Source organism: Plectropomus leopardus, chromosome 19 (genome assembly GCF_026936395.1).
Source record: "Plectropomus leopardus strain MGB_pleo_1.0 chromosome 19, ASM2693639v1, whole genome shotgun sequence".
Taxonomy (NCBI): domain Eukaryota; kingdom Metazoa; phylum Chordata; class Actinopteri; order Perciformes; family Serranidae; genus Plectropomus; species Plectropomus leopardus.
The window spans coordinates 10,031,487-10,047,175 of NC_142194.1; the positions used below are offsets into that span (position 1 = coordinate 10,031,487).

General features: G+C 40.0%; 2 protein-coding genes across 5 annotated transcripts in view; one reads left to right on the forward strand and one right to left on the reverse strand.

Annotated features, from left to right (window-relative positions):
- The window catches only part of dock1 (dedicator of cytokinesis 1), a 243,654-nt gene that overhangs the window by 93,243 nt on the left and 134,722 nt on the right, over nt 1-15,689 (reverse strand). The window lies entirely within an intron of this gene.
- Nucleotides 4,040-15,689, forward strand: part of insyn2a (inhibitory synaptic factor 2A) — a 46,455-nt gene continuing 34,805 nt past the window's right edge. The window contains exon 1 of one of the 2 annotated variants that reach the window (XM_088070342.1): nt 4,040-6,542. The gene's annotated coding sequence lies outside the window, so the exon portion shown is untranslated. The remainder of the gene's footprint in view (nt 6,543-15,689) is intronic. The other variant, XM_088070343.1, reaches the window with a different exon arrangement.

Consider the following 15,689-nt stretch of genomic DNA (forward strand, 5'->3'; position numbering starts at 1 on the left):
AATGCAACAATTTCATCTAAAAGATATTGAAAATATGACTGCAGTTACATGGACATGAAAAAATCATTTATGGGATTTATCGTGATTATGATCGTTTTGGAGATATGGTTTTTACATGAGCACAGAGAAATCAGGTTGTTCACATTCAGTGTATATATCTCAGTTTTTTCTGAGCACTCCAGCTAGCATATTCGGGTTTCTCATTAAATGGAATATGCTGTTTACATGCTCAAACACATAAATGAAATACTCAAAAAACCATAAACAGGTTTTTTATGTCATGTAAATGCACTGCATGACTTAATTTAAAAGATGTAAAAGACAAAAGCCTACCATGTTTTATTCCATTTTCTAATTATCATTATTTAATATGATTTTCTTTATAAAAACAAGATAAGGGTTTAAAAAAAGTCTGTTTCCACAAACGAGGCAGCCGTCTTACAGTCAAGGTCATCTTATTCTTAGGAAATATTTTTGCAAGATTTCTTTGCTATTCTGCTTGTGTTTGATGGTGACAGTAGAGACACTTTGTGAAATTCAGCAGCAGCAAAAATGGAGGTCTGGGTTTGCATCGTCCTTTAACCACAGCAGAGATTTTAGCATACATCCAGGGGGACAAGGACATCAAATAGGAGTCCCCTGAGGGCCTGGCTTTGAGGTAATGAAATCAATAGACGAGAGTCACTCCAGTGCCTTGTCCACTGCCACCGGTTTATCCATCTGAAAAGCTGTTTGCTTACACAAGCACATCTCTGAGCAGATTCCAATAAAAGAAAACAGCAAAGCCCATTCCAACCCAGCATACAGTAGACATCACCTCCCAGAGGAGCTCTATCCATTAAACAAATGCCATTAACCCTGGGTTCATATCTACACCCTTTGCCAAGCACCGAGATGTTCCAAGGTCAAATCTTTACAAACATTATTCAGCTTTCACCTGTGTCAAACCTGCAGCCTGCCGTTGCCTAGCAGAGCAATAACAAGGCTGTGAAGCAGATGTGTTACTGTCACTCCGAAACAAGAAGCCGGTCTCATAAAACTGTGTTTGTGAGTGTGAGTGCGGTGTTCAGCACCTCGAAGGCGCAGTCAGTCAGTCAGAAAGCAGGGGTATTTTATGTCACGTTGTAGAGAGGCGAGATGAGACGACGAGCAAAGACTAACAAAACTTTGGGTTATTCACATGTCATAAAGAGCTTGGCTGCAGGAGCTGTGACGCAGTGAGACGGTGATAAACAAGGGAAGGAGGTCTAATGGATTTATGTGTGAAGTGAACCTGAGACTCAGCTGTAATTCAGTCACATCTCCCCTTTTCTCCCCTTTCATTCACCAAGATGTTTTAGCACTTTCTCCCACAGCTGGATCAGCTGTCCTGCTGGCTGCAACTGAGTCTGTATATTTAGCAGTCAGTGCTGTCAATCATATGTTTGTTTTGTTTTTCAGCATTAGCTTGAGGACACTGACACTTATTGTATTTTAAGAGAAACAATTCGCATTATTATTTCCTTTTTTAGGTTGCTTATCAGTTTCTTTTGCTTCTACTCTTTTGTATGGAATATAAAAGTCATAAAGGCATAGCTCAACTCTTGTGATTTTAAGAGTTGACCCTTTTTAACCATGGAGCGACATCACTTTCCTTGTGCTGCTTTCAGATGTCTTTCACAAATATTTAACCCTTTAAACCATGGGCAAATTGACACAAGTTCTTTCGAAAACATGGGAAAAAGGCAATAAGTAGCTTTGATTTTTTTTTCACAAATGAGTAGATTTTGAAAATTATTTTAGAAAAAGCTAGAGAAAAATACTTTAAAAATGACCATAATTACAGATTTAAAATTATATCCCAAATTATTATACATTTTTAAATATGTTTTCTTTTACATTTCTTACTTAATTTTTGTGTAATAAATAATAATAAGTAATAAATACTTTTAACTAATTTCTTGCAAATTTCTGGGTCATTTCTCTTTTTGTTGCTCATTGCCTTTTTTGAAAAATTAAAATCAAGCCAATTTGCTCAAGTTTCAAAGAGTTAAGAATTACCTTATTCATATCTATTATTTTTAAGATATACTACTAAGACTAGAACATGTTTGGGAACAACATCCTTAATTTTCCACAATTTATTATCTGTATAGTATTATATAGCTTTGGTCCATCTGGTGATATATGCTTTCCTAATATAGCTAAAATAATAGAACCTTTCAGATGTCAATTTAATACACATCTTAATGTAATTAAGCCTGATGGAAATGGTATTTGTCATTTAAAATACTGATCTATAGGTTTGAACATTGTTTTTTTCAACAGACCAATTATCTAAGGCACCTTTTTAAAATTTTGTCCAGCGAGGATTGAGATAGAAGTAAAAGTCCAAAACATGATCATCAACTGGACTGAATATGGTACAGTATTTGGAGCAGATTTTGCTCTCAATGTCTAGCTTCCATCTTATCTAGACAGCTGCTATCATACATAAGCATTACAACTTTTTCATACCGACATGCTTGCTGTAAACTTCATAATTACCATTCAACCATTTTAGGTCTCAAATATGACAGATAGCCTGTGTTCTAAATTTGTTTCACACCAGCTACAAATTGCTGAATTAAAAAATAACTGTGACAGCAAAAAAAAGGCCTCATAAAAGCAAACCAGATTTTAGAATAATCAGAAAATATTTCAGAGATGAAAAATTATCTAATAATAAGGAATGAGCCAACAGAGAAAAAAAAGGAATAACATTTTCAGATCAGTATGGGAATATAACTAATGAGAAACAACATAATAAAAAGTGGCATAAACAAGATGTAATAATGAGAAGTGGCTTATGAAAAAGAAGTAAGTTAGAAATGTTATTACAAGAAAGCTTGATTTTATTAATCAACAGATGACTGCACTGTGGTTCCATCTTAGTTGGTATCTGAAAGCTAATGGCCTTGAATAGATTAAAGCTGATTGCCACATGAGGTTAAAATGTTGTTGTTTTTTTTAAATGATCCTGACATAACTGGAATCTTTACAAGAGCTAAAAGAGAAATGGACAAGGTTTTTGCTTTTTCTTATTTTTATGAAGTAAAGTTGATTGCACAATACTGGCTATAGAACAATGACATCATCAGTCTCCACATTAGTTATGTATTAATAATAAGAAAAATACTTCAAATTGGGGCTGATGTTTTGTCAATAAAAAAATGTCAGAAATCAGCATACTGGCCAATTTTAAAACCAATTTCTGACAATACAGATAATGTGCTGATACTACTATGCATCACTTTTTCCACTTTTGATGAAGGAATTTAATTTTTAACATAAATGCCAGTTAACAAACCTCTACTCCGAGTAGGCTTGCCACTTTAACTACTTTTGGTGGACAATATAATGTCCCATAAATGATTGCGATAAACAGTATTAGTGTCATTTTAAGACTATTTTATGCCACTGATGTAATTACAATAAAATAGCATAACAACGCAAGCACACCCTTTCAGAGAGCAATGAAGTGCTCTTGAATGAATCTAAAATGGAAATGACAAAAAATTAAAATATCCTGAATAAATAAAATATAAGTAATATTTAATAGCAAATGGCTTTGCACTCATAAAATTTTACTAGTATTCAAACCACTCAACATGCTATTACTACATGTCACATTCAACCATTCACACACACACACACACACACACACACACACACACACACACACACACACACACACACACACACACACACACACACACACACATTCATACACTGATGGCCGAGAGCATTCAAGGTGCCATCTGCTATTCAGTTACACACATACACACACACAGGAAATCAAACGATGGCACAATGTGAGGTTCAGTATCTTGCCCAAGCCGACTTGCGGACTGGAGGAGCCGGGTATCAAGCCACTGATCTTTGGAAAAGTGGACGACCTGATCTACCACCTGAGTGCGTGCATGGAGGACCTTGGCCCCGCCCATGGTGAAACTCCGACACAGAAGGTAGAGAGCCGAAATAACAGCAAAACATGACTCAGCAGTATCGCTGTTCTAGAAAAATGTTCATAGACATGTCACCGGTCCTCAGAAGATATATTTAACAGCTGGACGCTAGACTTACAGGAGATTATTCAGAGGAGGAATGAATGGTCTGAGGCATGTCTAAAGGCTCAAACACAAACAATTGACACAAGGTTAAAGCTGCATCAATAAAATTGGATTTTAAGAACACATATGACACCATAAAAACTGTAGAACTGTAACCCCAATATTTTTGAAAGGAGGTTCTTGACATGGTTATCCATGTGATTTTATTACCAAGAGGGGTAACCATGGGCTAATGGGCTTGTGCATCTTAAAAGCTAAGAGAGCAATAGCTATAGGATTGAAAGATGTAAACAAACTACTACAAAACAATATATTAAGGATTCATCAACATATGTTAGGATGGAAAAACTGATATATTACAGAAGGAAAGCTGGCAGTTTTTTTTAAAATATCTGGGGGAGCTTCAAGGACTTTTTGAAACAAGTCAACAAGATGTTGATAAGGAGCTGGAAATATACATATAAAGTATTGTAGCCAATGTTATCATATAGATTTCTTTACATTGTAATTTCAGTGATATTTGTGTTCACCTCTATTTTAATTATGTTTTGTTTTTTATATATTTTTTTCTTTTGGTTTGTTTTTGGCCTGCCTTTTCATTTTCTGGAATACGATTTTTGCTGTCAAGGCTATTTTATTTTTATTAAATATCTGATATATTGAAAAACCATATAAAAATACTGTTTAAAAAAACAGGACTCAGCATAGTTTCTATTCAGTTCATAGTGCTTAGGTGCTGCCCAGATCTTATAATGGTTGGAATAACCCTGCTGTTTCTGTTTCTGCTATCATTATCTGAACAAACACTCATATACACTCAAGCCAATATCAAACATTATATGGACACGGCCGATAATATTTTCTGACCTGAATAAGTCGGCAATGCACTTATTGTGACAGGCCTAGGTTTTGAATGGTGAATGAGTTTTCTAATCTTTACCATATGCATTAAGCTTTGTGTTGTTTATAGGTTGGCTCACTGGTAAATAAAAGGTATGAGAAAAAAAGCTCATATACTAAAACACAAACTTAAATGCAAAAACACACACAGTAGGAGCAGCTGCCGTCTGCAGAGCTGCAGCTCATTACCATGGTACCTGAGGCTTAAAGCAGAACGAGGGGTTTCCCTGTGAGAGAGTGAGGGTGAGCTGTGGCTGCGAAAACATCCAACCAGGCATATAATACAGCTTCACTTTAACGTGATCAAGGTCTCACCAAGAGTGCTATCCCCATCCCTCCTTATTTTGTTCATTGAGTGCTACAATGGTTCATCGCAAATCCAATTAAGTCTAAGAGGAAAATGCACATTCCCAGATGGAAAAAAGGTCTTCTGCACAAACGGTGTTAACTGCTAACTAGCTCATGACAGATGGATAAAAAGCCGAGATGAGATCAGGCAAACAAACTCAGAAGAGGCGGACCAAGCAGATGGAATCTTCTTCCCACACAAAGAAAAGAGCTGAGAGGAAACTGAGACGACAGAAGGTGAATGGACTTGTGGTGAAACTCTCAAGGTTGACAATATATGACGGGCGTCACTCTATGGAGACACACGGATGAATTAAAGACACAGCGGTGCACAAAGATTGACAAACGATGGCATGACGATCTGCAGAGCTGTGAGGGAATAGTGCACACACAGATCCATTCGAAGTTGGAATTTAATTCTTTTACTCCTGACAAAGACAGCAAAGCAAGTTTTGATGAGCATATGGTCTCCAAGGAAGTGAGGTCGCTGATAAAACTGCTTTAACTGATGATGAGATAAAGGGATGATGCATGAACCTGCCAGATGTAGCCAAAACTGGAGCTGCACTTTCTCCACTGCAACCTTCCCTCTCTCCCTCTGCTCTCTCTCCCATGCTCCCTCCCCCTCTTGTTTAATCTCTCTACCTCTCTCTCTCTGTCTGTCTCTCTCTCTCTCTCTATACACACACTCAGATGCACACGCAGAAAAGAGGAGAAAGCCAGAGAGGAGAACTGCGGCGGCACGATGGGGATATTTTGCCTGCGTGGGCTCTGTCGCTGAGGCGTCCGGAGTTCAGCCACTGTGTGTGAGTGAGTGTGTGTGTGTGTGCCTGTGTGAGTGTGTGTGTATGCATGTGTGAGTGAGTGTGAGCCCCTGCCGACACCGTGCGGAGAAAGGAGAAGGGGAACAGAGGAGAGCGGGTGGAAAGGAGGAAAAGGAGAAGGGGGAGTGTTGACTCTGACTGGGGCTTAGAGGAACCTCGCGCCACTGGATCAGAGGACGCAGATGTGCAACAACTACTCCAACTACTGCCGCTGCTGCTGCTCCGCCTGCGTGCCGCTGCCTGCCTGTCCTCTCAACTTCTGCCATGGCATAGCCTCCTCTTACAGCTCGCCTCTAATCCGTTAAGGAAACGGGCATGCACGGGCACAACCGGGGATCTAGGCTAACGCATCCTTTACGTCAGTAATTCACAGTCTGAGGTGAGTCGCTCTTCTCTGCTCTTGTCTTCTCCTCTATTTCACCTCTCAGGCTGCAACTGCAAAGTCTGTTCAAATAACCTCTGGAGGTGGGGAATCCAGGGGATCTGCTCGCTATGTGAGACTGAGCCCGGGATAATCCACAGGGAATGTTTTCACTGGAGATTTTCCCTTTTAGTCGGCTGATCAAATATCAAATACGTGTGTCAGATGAAAGGAGGTAAATCTCAGACTGATTTGAGTTCGGCTGAGTTGCTTCTGCTGCTGGAGATTTCAGGCAGCGGCTGTGGAATGTGGTGAGTTTAAGAGACGTTTCAGTCAGTTAAGAAAACTTTAAACGTGACGAATGTTTATATCTCAGGTGGGGAGGGGGCTCGCTGCCACCGCTGGCTGACGTTCATCAGATGTGGCGGGTCAGTTTTTCGGTTTCTGAGACCACTGTGATCCAGATTTAACCTGACTGGCTTCGCATACAAAGCTGAAACAGTTCGTGCGTACAAGGGCTTGCATGATGCTGCATTTCCTCTCAGTTTTTGCAGCTGAGTGAGCGTTACATAAAACGCACTGGTATCCAAAGCAAAAAGAAAAAATTGTTGCATGAAGCTGCTGTCCCACGTACGGAGGCAGCAGAGGAATAGGTAATGAGTGCTGAGCATCAGACAGTTGGCTGCAGCTGATGAAGGTCCTTAACTAAAGACTAATCTAGATTAATGGACTGGGTGAAGTCACCATCTCCTTACAGATTATTGGAGCGTGTGTGTGTGTGTGTGTGTGTGTGTGTGTGTGTGTGTGTGTGTGTGAGGGGGAGAGAGAGAGGGTTGCCAAGAACCCTCACATCTCCACTGTCCTTCAGTTGCCACACAAAACGCATGTCACTCCCACTCATCTCCACAAACCTCCTGCCATCGCTCTCCATCTCCCCTTCAACCCTATCTCACATCAACGCTCTGATACAATCTCCCCTCTGCTCTATTTCACTTTGCGCAGACACTGAGAAGAGGACTGAGGAAAGCAGATAAAGATAGAGGAAGAGATATATAGAGCAAGGGGAGAAGACATCATCTGTGAGAAATAATAGAGAGGCAGGAGAGGATATTGAATTTTCTTTTTTTTTTTTACAATGGTAGGGCGTTAAGTGCTGACACTTGAGAGTGACATGAAAAGTACATACCTGCTGTCACAGCCTCATCTATGTAACGCAAATATCACTACCAAAAATGACAGGATAGGGATAAAAGTAGGATGTCTCTGCTGAAAAAAAAAGAAAAGAAATGACATGTTCCCCTTCATCCGTCAGTCCCTGTCTGCGTTTAACCTTCGTGCCGCCTCTATGAGAGCTGGGCATGGCCGACCAGGAATGATGGGTGTGATGGCCCGACGCTTCAAAGCCAATCTTTATTTTTAGGAATCAGTCACATCAGTCTGCTGCTCGCTCTGTAATACTCTAGAGAGACTGTTCTGCCACGTGTGCACGCGCAAGTGTGTGCTCGCCACCTCTGTGCATAGTCACTCCAAATTCAGAGGTACATGAAAAATAAAAAACAATGCTTTTACACACGGAGATGTCGTGCATCAACAGCGAGAACTGCCAGGGTGGAATGTAATAGTCTGCACGAATCGCATTTTTCGAAACTTGCACGGCACGTGTCTCCCAAAACCAAGCTAACATGGCAGAGGGTGTAAGGGTGGGAACGAGCATGAGGAAGAGTGCAGGGTTTCCAAACGAGTGGTGAAGTGGGCATTTACCTCCCATGGCCCTGCTCGCTGGGAGGGGTATTCATTCATCCAGAAAACAAACCGCTCTCCTATAAAAGAATGACTGCTTTTGGAACAAGCCAGATGTTACCTTTCATGTGCTAATAGGATTATTCATTAAGAGTGTGATTTTGTTCCCTGGGAGCGCCACAACATCGCCAAGCAGTTGAGGTGAATCGCATGCGTCTGTTCTGGAAGAGGGGAAGGTGCATGTGTGTGAGTCACTTCGTACTTCTGTTGCATGCAGAAGAAGTCTCTTCACACACAATCCCACCTGGTTGTAGTTGTCAGTGTGCGCCGGTGTATGTGTGTGTAAAGCATGTGTTCCCCACTGATTTGCCGTAGGGGCCCAGTCAGCTGGGGCTCCAACAGGCCCTGAGGCAGAGGAACAGAAGATGGCAGTTTTCTGTGTTAAAAGGAAAAAGTAGAGTCTAGGGTACCAAAATATCTATTGTTTCATTACTTTTAGTGCTGCCTGCAACTAATAATTCTTTTGATATAAAAATGATCTGTTTACAGTTCCTTCAATAAACATTTTTATCTATAGTGAAAAAGGCCCAAGGAGACAACTTAAAATTACTTGTTTTGTTCCAAACAACAGTCTAAACCGCACAGATATTAAATTTAATAAAAGAGAAAGAAAAGCAGGAAATCATCATATCTGAGAAGCTTAAACAAGCAAATGTTTTGCATTTTTACTTGATAACTGTCAATTTACGATCACAAAAGTTGCTAAATACGTTTCTATGGATTGACTTATCTTTCAGCACTAATTACTGTGGCTTGAGGTTCTTGCTAATGACACTGTGACTATCCTTTGATACAAATTACTGAACCCAGCAGATGGAGGTCAGAAGTCAGGGTCAGATGTCAAGCACGCAGGTAGGTTTGATACGATTTCGAACCATTAAAGGTGAACGAAACCCTGTGCAGTTTCATTGTGACAAAGAAAAAGTTATGTTCACATTCCAGGGTTTCTACAGATTAAAGGAAGTAAAATTAAAGACTTTTAAAGATGTTAAATGCCACAATTTTTGTCATTTTACAATGCGACATCAGGAATCAATGGTTTTTAAAAAATCCCATATCCCATGTCTAAGCTTTTCTTTTAGGCTTTTGAAAGATTGATTTAAGACATTTCGATACAAATTGAGACCTTGTTTTTAGATTAATAAACTCAATGTCTCTTGAGACTTTTTCAAGGATCTGCGGGAGCCTTGCATTCAGTGTTTTTCAATAAGTAGCATTCTCTCTATTCTTGAGGTTTAACAACCATGCAGAGTGCATTTCCTTTCGCATAAATCGTTTGCCAAGTCGTTTCTTTTATGTTTTTACCTTCAGCATTTTAAACATCCACATTGACCAACTTGTAGTCTTCTAGTTCCCTGACTTTTCTGGGCTATTGCATCATACTGCTGCTTAGCGTGACAGCATTCGTAGGATTGTGTATTGCATCAGTCACCTAGGTAGGTGTGCATGTGCATCCTCATGTATTTGCAAAAACAGGGACCTACTCATAGAAAATGCTCCAAACCCTTTCAAGAGGTCTAAAACGCCACAGGTAATTTTTGAGTCTGTGCTCAATATTTTATTTTAAAAAATATATCAGAACGCAAACTTGAAATGAAACATTTGAAGGATCTTAACAGCATATTAATTACTGTATGTGTCCTGCAAAAAGTCACTTTGAAAGGTTTTCAAACAGGCACTCGATCTATCTAAAAGCCTGATGTGTATTTTTGATTCTATGCACATCTAAGACTAATAGGACTTTGACAACTTAGAAAGGTTGGAAATGTGAAAATCTTCAAATTACAGCATTTGTTGATGCGAAGTAGCCTCATTTAGCATCTCCCTCTCTCCCTCCAGTCTACAGCTTTCATGGGCTTCAGTTGAGCTGACAAAATGATATATCTTATCGTCAAGACAGGATGGCTTTCGCTGTCTCTCTCCCTCTCGGTCTCAGGGTCTCTATTCTTGTTCATGGATCCTTCTCCATGGCTTCATCCTGCCTCCTCTCGTCATTATCGCTGTCTATTTTACTCATGTTCAATTCTGCTCGAGTCAAGCGGAGCGAAAACTCTACATCTACATCTGTGCACCTGTTTATTCTAGTCTTTTCCTCTTCTTTCTCATGCTTGTGTGTGGTGGTGGTGTGTGTGTGTGCGTCTTTTTTTCTTTGCTAGGGATGACTAGGAGGAATCTGAGAGCAGCAGGGGAGTTCTCTAGTTACCCATCAGCTTTGAAACCTCAGTTTGTCTAGAAGGCAAAGAGAGAGGGAGAGAAGGAAAAATGCGGGTACAGAAAGCAACAAAGAGGGAGAGAATGAGAACAAAAAAATGAGTAACAGAAAAGAGATATAATGTTCTGGAGGAACACGAAGAGGAGAGGAAAGGAGAGTGATCTGATGCATTCTGATTAGAGCAGGCAGCCTCTGCAGCAGCACATCCTTTCTTGAGGTCTGATCTCCATCTAGCCTGCATGTTCACTGACGTATGGATTACAGACTTCCTGTGAATTCATCAAGCTCTGGAGAACCCACCTGGGTGCATGCGAAGCACACAAAGCCAACTAACTTCAGTGAGTTAAGGAAATTACAAAGAAAAGTACAATTCATTTGGGACAAAGTGAGTAAAAAAATAATAAGGCTACAATGTCCGCAGGCTATAGTCCAAGGATAAGAAGTCCTCCATGAGCGCAGCAGCAGGCTAACATATACCGAGTTCTTTCATGGTGGTAGTTTCTAGCATCATACACAGTAGGGAAGGATACTAATGACGTGTGCAGCACACACTCTGAGGCTTGGGAGGCTCAACTAGAGGCTGTTTAACACACACACACACACGTTTTATTATGTGTGAGCTCCAAGCGAACATCTGAGAGCAAAATCATTTAAATGTTGTATGAATATACACTAACAATATGCACACATGGCTTTTCCATAAATGCTGTGCATATGGCTGAAATTTAAAATATAAGCATATCCTGAGTGCTGTGGATTAACAGCAAATCTGGATTCATCCTGTCACAGTATATGACGTCTGACATTAAAATGAACCCTTAATATAGATATCCATAACTACTACGATATCACATCAAGAGTAAGCCCTGCTTTTTTCAACTTGAGCCCATATTTCCCCTGTTCTGTGTCTTAGTGACGAATGGGAACAACATTTTTTTGAATCTGGTCCAGTATTGAGCAAGAGTGCTGTGGCTGCAAAAGTGGCTACAATGTAACCACTTCAGGAAATTACACACCGTTCATTTACGTCCACCAAAATGCTGGTTTTTGCCACTGATAAACTCAGATTGTTATTGTAAGCCTCTAACAATAAAGGATCCCTACAGAGACAGACCTTATGTTAAAGAATATGATTTTTTTAGTTTTTTCTTTCTGAAAACTGTGAATGTATTGTATTTTATGATGATAACATTGTCATTTTTTAAATGGAATCTGGTGGTTTTGTTGATAAGAATATAAGGGCCATATCTGGTTAAACAAAAGCAACTTCTGCTTTGACAAAAGGTCTATCTCTGTATGAATTCATTCAATAATGTTGACAGACAATAAGAATATCATATATATATATATATATATATATATCAATATATCTGAGCCTGTCCGTGGTAAAAACATTCGATTATAGTCTATATTGCGGGCTACGTGCTAAAGTGCTCTGTTCAATTCTAGACGATTTCCAAATTTTATGGGAAAATAAAGTCCAGGTTGGAAAATACCAAAGTTACCTATTGAAACCACAACTTAAAAGGAAGGTTCTATAAACCAAATAAATTATATTTGAATTTCATTTGAACTATTCTGACAGTGTGCAGGTTTCTAGAATTTCAAGAAATTGCTGTAGAATCTTATATTATAGCACGTGATATGTGACAGGGTAAAAACAGTCCCTCCTCTGTTGTAATTAGGACATTTCATTCTACAGGTACAAAAAAATGTTCCAGGTCTTATTTAGTCATTACTGCAACACTACATGACAATTCTGAGCAAAATCTTTAAAATGGTGCTAGGCAACGGTGCAGCGGTCCATGATGACTGAGCAACAATTACTAGAGAGACAATCCCTTAAAATCCTGTGATTTCCAGTACCGTTCTATCTTACGGCATTAAGCTACCATTAACTGACAAAGGATTTGCTGCGTTTGGTGTCGGCCTAATGCACTGTGCTGCAGTTATCCCTCAACACTGACCTGTACAGTCAATCACTCGGCTATATATACCCTCACATCACACCCTGAGAGCATGGCTGCACCCAAGCTTGCTCACATGCTGCAGCACAAGAGACAGACAGAAAATAAAATAAACCCACACTGTCAAATGACCTTACCAACGCAGACTAAAGTAAACGACGAGCCTCAATTTCTTTTTACTGCATAATCAGTGTGCTTTTAAGAGACAGATCAAAGACTTTTCAAAACACTACTAAGCCCCGTGTAATTATGAGCGGAAGCTGACAGAAGAGAGAAAAGAGGAAAACAAAACATGAGTAGATAAAGCTGGATTACAGTAGAGTTTGGTGCTTCCATGACTGTGATGATACTGCTCCACTCATTTGTTCAAGCAGCATATGAGCCACACTGAGCTGGAGTAATGTAGAACTGCAGCAATAGAAGAGCAGGATTTTTCTCGTTAATCATGTAGCACAAGGGCAAACTTCAAGCTCACTCTGTCTGTGTCATGTATTTCCCTCTGACTTTTATTCACAGAACCACTGCCTGGTCGTATGCCTACACTAACCAGTCAAGTTGCAGTTATAGACTCGTATGTGGCCATAAAAGTAGACGATGCTTCAGAGGAGCTACAAATTCTAAAACAAGATGCTTCACACAGCAGAGAATATCTATACAGTTGTCAAAGTTTCAAGATAAGTGTCACTGTTTTAGTATCTGACCAAATGTCTTCCCTTCCGTTCCTGGGTTATGATAAAACATAATGACCAGGAGAGTGTTTCTGCCAAAAATTGAGATCACACAGTGAAGTTGAGTTTTGAACTTTTAGACATAAAATGTCAGACATTTTTGTGAAATTTTGTCATAATTGGCGTGTGAATTTTTGCGTAAAGGCCGAAACTGTGATTTGTGAGGTCACAGTAACCTTTGGTCTTTGGCCACCAAAATCTAATTAGTTCCCCCAGGAGTCCAAAGGGACATTCGTGCCCAATTTGAAAAAATTACTTAAAGATATTACTGAGATATCGCGTTTATGAGAATGGGATGGCCCTGAGATCACAGTAACCTTTGACCTTGGGCCACCAACATGTAATCAGTTTATTCCCATGTTCAAGTGGAACATTTATGCCAAATTTGAGGAAACTCCTTCAAGGTGTTCCTGAGATATCGCGTTTATGAGAATGGGATGGATGGATGTAAGGTCACCAGAATCTAATAAATTCATCATTGAGTCAATCTGGATGTTTGTGTCAAATTGGAGGGAAATCCCCTCAAGGCGTTCATGAGATATTGCAGTCACGAAAATGGAAAGGACAGACAGATGGGCAATCTGAAAGCACAATGCCTCCAGCCACGTCTGTCTTCTGTGAGGAGGCATAAAAACACAGTTGAGCCCTCAATGGGAAGTTAGAGAAGGCAAGGACTGACATTGTTCAACATCTCACTCTAAATTTGGCCATTTATATGTTACTATTACTTTCCTCTGGGGCACAAAGATTGTTTCAATTCAGCGACGAGCATGATTGAGGCTGAGCACTAACGTTGGGAGATAAAGCTCGGCTTACAGTCTCAAAGGATGCTGGATGGGTATGAGGTCAGGACTCCGTGCAAGCAAGGTCACACGAAAATCAGAAAAACATCACTTTGTTTATGGGGGCACTGTTATGTTGAAAAAGGAAAGAGCCTTCCCCAAACTGTCCTCTAACTAATTTGTCTTTAGCTGCCTATCAAACAGATAAAACACATGCTGCACATGCATCAGGAAAGATGTATTAATTTATTATATTATTTAAAATAAAACAATAATGGAAAAGCTCAAAGAAACACCCGGTTAAATACTTAAACGAGGGAGGCTGTTTAGGCTGCTGTCAGTAATTGACATGTATAGCCATATTTTCAGCGTTTAATCAACGCACTGGTTTTGTGGTGCATGCTATATTAATGAATTTTCCCTTCGGTGGAGCAGAAGCGATAAAACAAAATTAGTCAGGCTCAAAGTAAACGGTAAACATTCAATCCCCAGGTTGAATCAGGACACAGACATCTCCACCTTTCAAGATTTTACCCTCGGCAACCAAAAGTTCAATTAGGCGACTGCCATTCACGAAACTGCCGACTCATATGCAGTTTAAAATAATGCTAGTAATGGGGACCCATTTTTAAATTCAAGGTGTATTGCATTGAATGAGCACGTGCTTTGAGCATAAGAACCATTTCCATCAAAGAATAATAAATTGCATTACTGCAGTAATCTGGATTGTCCTTGCAGCACTGCAAAGGTTTAAACAATGGCTGAACTAGAAGAGAAGATTTCCCGAGAACTAACTGTGCTAAACAGGCTCGCATCATGGACAAAATGCACTTGTGTGCCTAGAAGTAACACAAATAATGACCCTTAGTCCCTGTATGACAACCATGTGAGCTGTGCTGCTAAAACAAGGTCAGATGTGAATGTGTCTGATGTGTTTTGCCATGCGCACATGACCCTGTGAGGTCTGTTTTTGGTCTGTCCTACTAGGGAGAAAATAGTGGGTCAGTTCACATAACTTACTTGCCCCTGAATTGAAAAAAAAGGATCAGGGCCACCCTGTAAAGGGGCAGTTGTCACAGCCTTGCGTGATGAGTCATGCTGTTTATGCAAGGAGCCAGGGGGTGGTGTTCCAGCCCGAGGTGAGATACGAGTGCTGCTACAGTCGCCCGGGCCCAAACCCAATGGGTAACAAATCAGATATGTGGAGCCAGGGACACATCATTCAGCCTGCAGTACTGACATGTCAAAAAGGATCAAATTTAAATGAGGATATGATACAATACCGTGAAACTGTATGCATTGTGGAGGCTGTGTGTAGGGAGTACAGAAAACACTGTTGCTGTTTGTCCTGACCAACCAAATTCATGTCTCTAGATTTGATGGTTCAGAGCAGTGTGGCATCTTGAATTGTAATCAGATATAATTTTGCACATATTGAATATAATGTTTGATTTGGGTCTGGCTTAGAAGTATTCGCTGACCTCATTTGGAGAGGGCGTGCAGGGTAACAGTTTAATCTCTTATTCAAAATGTCATCCTTTGCACAAACATGGAGAGGACACTGACAGTGATGGACCAGGAAAGCACAGTCATGCTGGTGAATAGATAATAGTCTGGGAATAAACGTCACATGGTCAAACAGTTAGAGGAAGGGGAAAAAAAATCTTTGAAATGAT